Source organism: Triticum dicoccoides, chromosome 5B, assembly GCF_002162155.2.
Source record: "Triticum dicoccoides isolate Atlit2015 ecotype Zavitan chromosome 5B, WEW_v2.0, whole genome shotgun sequence".
NCBI lineage: Eukaryota > Viridiplantae > Streptophyta > Magnoliopsida > Poales > Poaceae > Triticum > Triticum dicoccoides.
Window position 1 is genome coordinate 549,092,489 of NC_041389.1, and position 8,205 is coordinate 549,100,693.

The 8,205-nt window shown below is 40.6% G+C and overlaps 1 pseudogene; it reads right to left on the reverse strand.

Annotated features, from left to right (window-relative positions):
• Nucleotides 1-348: 348 nt before the first annotated feature.
• The window catches only part of LOC119310045, a 14,666-nt pseudogene continuing 6,809 nt past the window's right edge, over nucleotides 349-8,205 (reverse strand).

Here is an 8,205-nt window from a genome sequence, read left to right on the forward strand (position 1 = left end):
TTCTATTTTTTCATTTTTGTGAGAAAAATCCAATCTATTCATCTTCAATGAGTGTGTACACGGATGGTGCAGTGTATCCTATTTTTCTCCGGCCATACAAGTACACACACAGAATGAATGTAAGAACGGCATACAAGACCAACACAAAACCTAAAGTTCTTCAAAAAAAACACCACAACCTAATCACTTGTGTCCAGGTCACCTTCGTAGATTTTTTCCCACCTACTTTTGTGCATGTAACTTAGTATTGTTTGTTCTATAAGAAAAAACTTATTTTTCTTAAATGAGACTGTTATATTGAGGCCAGAAACGAAATACAAAACACATTCAAAAGAAAATTATGACCTCTAAATTACACATGTTACGTCACTATTTGATCCTTTTAAGAAAATGGCATCACTATTTTGTGAGCCACACAGTTAACAATATTGTTCGATACAAAAGAGTAAATAGCTATAATTTCATCGCCCCTCTATCTGAGAAAGACTAAAACTGTTGACGGAAGTCTCGATATTATTTCTGATTTGATCGATTTCAGCACCTCGTCGTGCAAAGTAGGCTGGGCGGCTAGGCGCTGCAAGTGTGGTGCTTCCATTCTCTAGGACGAACACAACAGATGACATGAGCGGTCTATCATCTGGGTTCTCCTGGATACACAAGAGTCCTATCTTGACACAAAGCAGAACTTCTTCTGTCGAAATCTCTATGATAGATGAGTCTGGTAGTTCCTCAGTCTTCTCTTCCTTCCACATATTCCATGCCTAAAAAGCCAAGAACATCATACCAGTATTAAATTTTAACTCTGAATAAAAATTTGCTTCAAAGTTTTGATTCGATTCTAGAAATGAAACTCTAGAGAAGTCGTGTGTGTACTCACATAGACTGTGAGGCTAGGAAAACCCATGGTTTCACTATTAGAATTCATCCTTATACCAGTTACAACCTCTAGTAGCAACACTCCAAAGCTATAGACGTCAGACTTGGTAGAGAAGGTGCCTTCCATTGCATACTCAGGAGCCATGTAACCACTGCTTGACCATTGCATTTCAAATTATTTATTGTGAATTGAAATTATTAAAACATTAATATGTTTTCCCGTGGATACTCACTATGTTCCAACTACGCGTTGCGTATTTGCATTTTGCTGGTGATCACCAAAGATCCTCGCCATACCAAAATCTGCTATCTTGGGTTTCATATCTGCATCCAGCAAAATATTTCCAGGTTTGAGGTCCCTATGTATTATGGTGAACCTTGAGTCTTCGTGAAGATATAGAAGCCCCCTTGCAACCCCTTTGATTATACTAAATCGTGTCACCCAATTCAACGAGAGCTTTCTTGAGTCGTCTAAAAAGAAAGAAATGTAAGCAAAAAATATTTTTAGTTGCCTTAGGAAATCATGGTTTGTTCTTAGTATATGTACCAAAAAGGATAGCATCTAAGCTCTTGTTAGGGAGATACTCATATATCAAGAGCTTTTCATCTCCGTCACCACAACATCCAAGAAGTCGAACCAAGTTTCTATGTTGCAATTTTGCAATTAGAATTACTTCATTCCTGAATTCTTTTGTTCCCTGTTGAGAATCTCTACTTAGCCTTTTGATTGCAACTTCTTTTCCACCTAACAGTCCCTAGAGAAATATAGATGTGAGATTTACATATTAGCAAAGCAATTCTCCTAATTTAGTAGGCATAACAGGAACTACATATTGAACAGACTACCTTGTAAACTTTTCCAAAGCCTCCTTGTCCAATCATGTATGCTTCAGAGAAATTGTGGGTTGCGAGGGAAATTTCTTCTAATCTTATAAATGTAAATTCCTGATCACGAGGAGGGTTTTCTTCTCCAAGCTCAGCGGAGGTATGCATATCATCTAATCTTATATTCTTGTGCTTTCTCCATTTTCTGCTCTTGCCTGCTCGCACAATGGTATATTCATTTCCCCTCTAATAAGCATACAATAGGAATATAAAATATAAATATTTAATTTGCTCCCTTGATTTGTTGCTGTTGAATGTTATTCAATTTATTAACCCACAAATCAAGGGGAAATAATCCACGAGGCAAGTTACCACCATGTCAAGATCATAGACCGGACAATCAGAACACAGTCATCAATTGAATAATCCATGAGGCTACCACTTGACATAGAAAACACGGTCCACATTTTTTCAAAGCACACTCTGCATCCCCTCTAATTGAACACATGCACAACCCTCAAGTCCATAACACCATGACCTCACCTCGCTTTGTTATTCAAAACCCCATCGACACAAAAAAAATCGAAGGCAATGATTGCTTGACTATGCAACCGCTATGATGAACATGTAGAGACTCTAGCATGTGGACTCCATCTTAGTTGCTAGTAGGCTGCCCGTTACAATTACATCAATCCCACAATGGCTAAACCGCACACAGAAATTACCTAAAACAATTATTTGCTCTAGTTTTACATGTTGGGCTTAGAGGATGTAGAATTTTGTATAGTCAAACTAGCATTCTCATAAGGTCGTCAAATATAACTTTTCTACAATGAGATTCAACTAAACGTACCTTTGCATTTTAACCATGCAAGAGAGATGCATATAAGTACTAGAGCACCACCGCCTAAAATTGGTAGCACAATCTTGCCTGCATTAATCTTTCTCCTTTTACCTACGCATTAAATATGGCATAAAAAGGAACATGAATTATAGAACTAGAAGTATGTTAGCAAAGACAAAAACAACAATAGAACGGACGAAACTACTATATCGTAGAAAGAAGGGGCAAAGGTGGAAATTTGTTACCACCTCCTCCTGCATCCAAGCCTGCAAGTCGGAGATAGAGTGTCTCGCCGCCAAGCTCTACCCCTACCTTCCCGGTGTCAATCAATTCCCCAGACCACACCAAGCACATCATCACATCTCCATCACTGCTCACATTACGATACACGTAACCCTTACAAGAGCAGTTGCGGTTGCACTCCGCGGCGCACTCCTCAAACGTACTTCTGCCCCGTTCAACGAGCTCAATTTTGTCAGGCGACTTCATCCCTGGCAAGGCCAAGAAGCTATCACCGCAACTATGCAGCTGCTCCTTCCTCTGACACCCCGCCAAGAACCTGCCACTAGTCCACTCCTCCATGTTTCTTGGCTCGAAGCCATCTAGGCACTTACAGGATGGGATTGGCGCCGATGTCTCATCGCAATAGCCATATGGACCGCAGTAACCATAGCGGTTACATTCAGCAGATGGCCACTTCCAAAGGACATCCCACATTGATGACCTGCTGCTCCAGCTCTGGAGCTGGTACTCGCCAGAGTAGGTAATCACTGACCTTGTGAGTGGAGCGCCGTCCGAGAGGCTATATGTGGCATAAATCTCATCGCCATTTTCCACAAAGGCTAGGTACATGATAAGATCACTGATGTTAGTCCCTGCTTCATGTCGTTGGATTGCGCTCTTCACTTGGTACCCTGTCCATGGGGTGTCGCGGAACACCAAGCTCTGTCCATCCCACATGAATGTTTGGAGAGGTGTGTCTGGGTCGCTGCCGTAGGAGAAGCGCCCTGGCGAGGGATCGCTAGGGCCCTTCCAGGATACTAGACGCTCGGCAGTGTGGCGCGTCCTATATTTGATCCGGAGCTTCATCCCAGGAAGGAGTGTGTCGGTGCGGTGGTCGAAGCTTTGCCACAACATGGTGCCATTTGACGACCGGATGACGAGGTTTCCAGTGTTCAGAAGCACCGCCGTCTGGGTAGACGTGCCCAGGGCAGTGGTCACGTTGGTTGTTGTCCAAAGGACACGGCCGCTGCTATTACCGTAGGAGAGAACGAGATTGGAGGTGTTGGTGAGGGATAGCATCGGCGCAGAGGAGGTGTTGTTGGTGATTGGGGTTTCACGGTTGGCAACCCACACAACTGTGAGCTCGGGGATATCATTGTACCATATGCCAAGGTACAACTTGGTTGGTGTGGAGTTGGAGGGGTTGAAGAAGCCCAAGGCGAATACGCCGCCGTCGGAGACGATGGTGTTGCCAGGAGACAGCGGCTTGCCAGGGACAAGCCGGTCGACGGAAGCATTAAAAGGCAGGAATAGAATGATTAGGGACGCGGTGCAGCAGGCGAGAGCCAGCGAATCCATCAATTGCTCGAGCCAAATCTTAGTACTAAGTTTGTACCAGCTTTCTTTACGGGAGTTCTAAGGAGCTATAGGCTCTACTTTGATGGTGCTGAACGGGATGAAGTACTTGCATCTAACCTGGTCTACAAGGAGAAACAACGTCCACGAGTACGTATACATGAGTGTTCAATCACGGAACCAGATGATTGAATAATGTAAAATCTCGGACTTCTAGAAGTGTTTAGCCCCGGGGTCACGGGTGTTGGAGTTAACATTTGAGCTGTCCATGTCGGAGTTGGGATGCCACTATCATTGCTGACTAGATAGCTAAAAGAAAATTCTTTGAAAAGTACAAGTTCAATAGACATAAACATATAGGCACACACAACACGCGCATATTAATAACTGGAGAATATATAGCTATTTATTCTTAAGATTACCAAAGTCACCTCCCAAGAAAAAAAATCCACATTTGTCTCAAAAAAAAAATCCACATTTGCAAGACACAAATCGAGCGTCAAACCTATCTACTCCCTCTATTCCTAAATATAAGTCTTTTTAGAGATTCCAATATGGACTACATACGAAGCAAAATTCTTGAATCTACACTATAAATTATGTCTATATACATCCGTATCTAGTTCATATTGAAATATGCACTATAAAAATATTAACATACGCTAATATCGTATGCTTAATACTAGTAATATGATACTTCCGCCACGAGCAGCAAGTACGTAATTGTGCACGAGTGCTTGGTCCCGAAGCAAGTGATGCTTTGACGAAACGCAGCATTCAGGGATGTTCGACGGCAGAAGCGGATGGAATTCTGGTGGTTGGGAGTTGACAAATCAGCTGTCCACGTCGGAGTTGGGATGTCACCGTCACTGCTAACTGGTCAGACTAGTGACTGAAATATTAAGCACACGGATAGCTTTTGAGTATCAACACTTGAACAGCCACCTTCATTCCTGACTGTTTTTATACAAAGCGATCTTTGTGATATTTTATACAGGTAACGTGTCGAGTAGGGCCTTTTGGTGACCGAGCTTCATGGAGCCTTTTATTTTTTGAAAAAGTCGAAATTCAAACTTTTTGGTTTCAAACAAATCTGATAAAACAAAGTGCAAGTATAGCAGGATGATATGTATATAAAGGACAGGCCCAGTGCCTAGAAGCTCCCACGCAAGGTGGGGGTCTGGGGAGGGATTTTAGGAACCAAAAAAAAATAGTATGAAATATCTTGAAATGCAGCATGTACAAAAAAGATAAATTTTTGGACTTTGAGGATGAATAGTATCATGTGTTAAAAAGCCCCATATTTATTTATTTATTGCACAACTCTTATTTGAACGTATTTTGTTCTGAAAATTTACACACATGCACATTATGCCTTCATGTATATCTGCATTTTTTCCAGAAATTTCTGAAATGTAAAAATACAAATTCTAATGAATTTTGAATTTTGCAAAAAGAGGCCTCTATGGAGCTCGGCCTCCAAAAGCAATTTTCGTAATGTGTCAGCCTATACTGTGTCATGCACCCAATTGTATAGCAATCTCTTCTAAAAATATCCTCGCAGATGTTATCACGCTGAGATCAGGGGTGAAACACTACAACAACAAAAATAAACGCTGTGGAATGTCTGATTTACAAACAAATTGGCGGCTAATCTTCAGGTAAATAAAAACGTGCATCTTCACAGCACGCGGATGAAATCCCCAAATCCCAAAGAAATCCTTGTCCCTCCTCCGTGTTCAAATCAGTCAACGTGCTTGTCTTGCTTACACAGGATGATACACCTTGAGTCTGTCCGTCCATGGTGCCCTTTTTCTTACAAGTGCCTTTCTCTTACAAGTAAACACAAAACCATTGCTAGAAGAGCAGACAAGAACACTACCACCTGATTACTTTTATCCAATGTAAAGGTCCCTTCATCTTAGTGTTTTTCTTTCAGAGTCCTTCTTTTTTCAAGTACTCCCTCCGTCCCATAATATAAGAGCGCTTTTGACGGTATACCAATCACAGAAACACTCTTATGTTATGGGACAGAGTGAGGAAGCAGTATATTATACAGACAAAAAAATGAATAGAGAACATACTCAAAGATAATGACTACTCCCTCCGTTTCTAAATATTTGTCTTTTTAGAGATTTCAAAGGACTACCACATATGGATGTATATAGACATATTTTAGAATGTAGATTCACTCATGTTGCTCCGTATGCAGTCACTTGTTGAAATCCCTAGAAAGACAAATATTTAGGAACGGAGGGAGTACTAGGCAAGGCAACACACGGTACATCCTTATTTTCTTTCTTAAAGAATATCATCTCTAACTTTTTGAGCCATACATTTTACAATAGTGTTCGATTCATCTAATGTATTGTTTCCTTCAAGAGCATATATTTCGATACAGCTAAAGCTAAAGATTGATTTCATCGTCCCTCTATCTCAGTAAGAGTAAAACTGTTCACGGATGCCTGGATATCAGTTCTAATTTGATTCATTGCAGCACTCCGTCTCGCGAAGTAGGCGGGGAGATTGGGGGATGTAAGTGGCGTGTTCTCATTCTCTAGGACAAACACAACAGATGACATGAGCGGCCTATCATCGGGGTTCTCCTGGACACACAAGAGTGCTACATGGATGCAAAGCAGAATTTCATCTGGTGAAGTATCTAAGATAGATGAGTCCGGCAGCTCATTGGTCCTATCTTCCTTCCACATATTCCATGACTGAAACAACCAAAAACATCATATCAGTATTAATTTTCAGTATCCAACAAAAAATGCTTGTATTTGATCCACTTTTGGTAACGGAATTTGACTGAATTCATGTGGACTTACATATACTGTGAGGCTAGGGAACCCCATGGTTTCACTAATGGAGTTTCTCCTTATACCAGTTACAATCTCCAGTAGTAACACGCCGAAACTGTAGATGTCAGACTTGGTAGAGAAGACACCTTCCATTGCATACTCAGGAGCCATGTAGCCACTGTTTGATCATTTTAATTACAAGAGGTGTCTAATGGGAGATAAATTTACTGAAAAAACAATATGGGTTTTTAAATGGATACTCACTGTGTTCCAACAACGTGTTGGGTATTCGCATTTTCCAAGTTATCGCCAAAGATCCTCGCCATACCAAAATCTGCTATCTTGGGTTTAAAATCTGCATCTAACAAAACATTTGCAGCTTTGAGGTCTCTATGAATTATGGTGAGCCTTGAGTCTTCGTGAAGATACCGAAGTCCCTTTGCAATCCCTTTGATTATACGAAACCGTGTCGCCCAATCCAACAGCAATTTTCTCGACTCACCTAAAAACATAAACAAATGTAAGAAACTAATTCAAGTTGTCATAGAAATCATGGTTTGTTATTAGAATACACACCAAAAATGGTAGCATCTAAGCTCTTATTTGGCAGATACTCGTATATCATGAGCTTTTCATCTCCCTCGCAGCAGCATCCAAGAAGTCGAACCAAGTTTCTATGTTGCAATTTGGCAATTAGAACTACTTCATTCCTAAATTCTTTTGTTCCTTGTTGAGAATCTCTACTTAGCCTCTTGATTGCAACTTCTTGACCACCTAACATTCCCTACAGAAATATAATGAAAATTTAGATTTGAGTATTTGACTCTGCAATATGAAAAAATTAGCCCTCTTTGTTAGAATTAATACTAGGAAATAACATATTTAATGAATTACCTTGTATACTTTACCAAAGCCTCCCCGTCCAATCATGCACGTTTCAGAGAAATTGTGGGTTGTAAGGACAATTTCTTCTAATCTTACAAATGGAAATTCTTGGTGATGGGGAAGGTTTTCTTTTTCAAATTCATCGGAGATACTTATATCCTCCAATCTTATCTTCTTTCGCTTCGTCCCTTTCTTGTTCTTGCCTGCTCCCATAATGTTAAATGTCACTTGCCCTCTAAGAGCACATCAAAAAAATAAGAAATAATAAAGTTATATATTACCCCTACAACTATTGATGTCTGTACACTATCCCTAATTTATGAACTCATGGAACTAGAGGAATAACCCACGAGGCACATCTATCCCTTGGGATATATAACAAAGTTCACATGT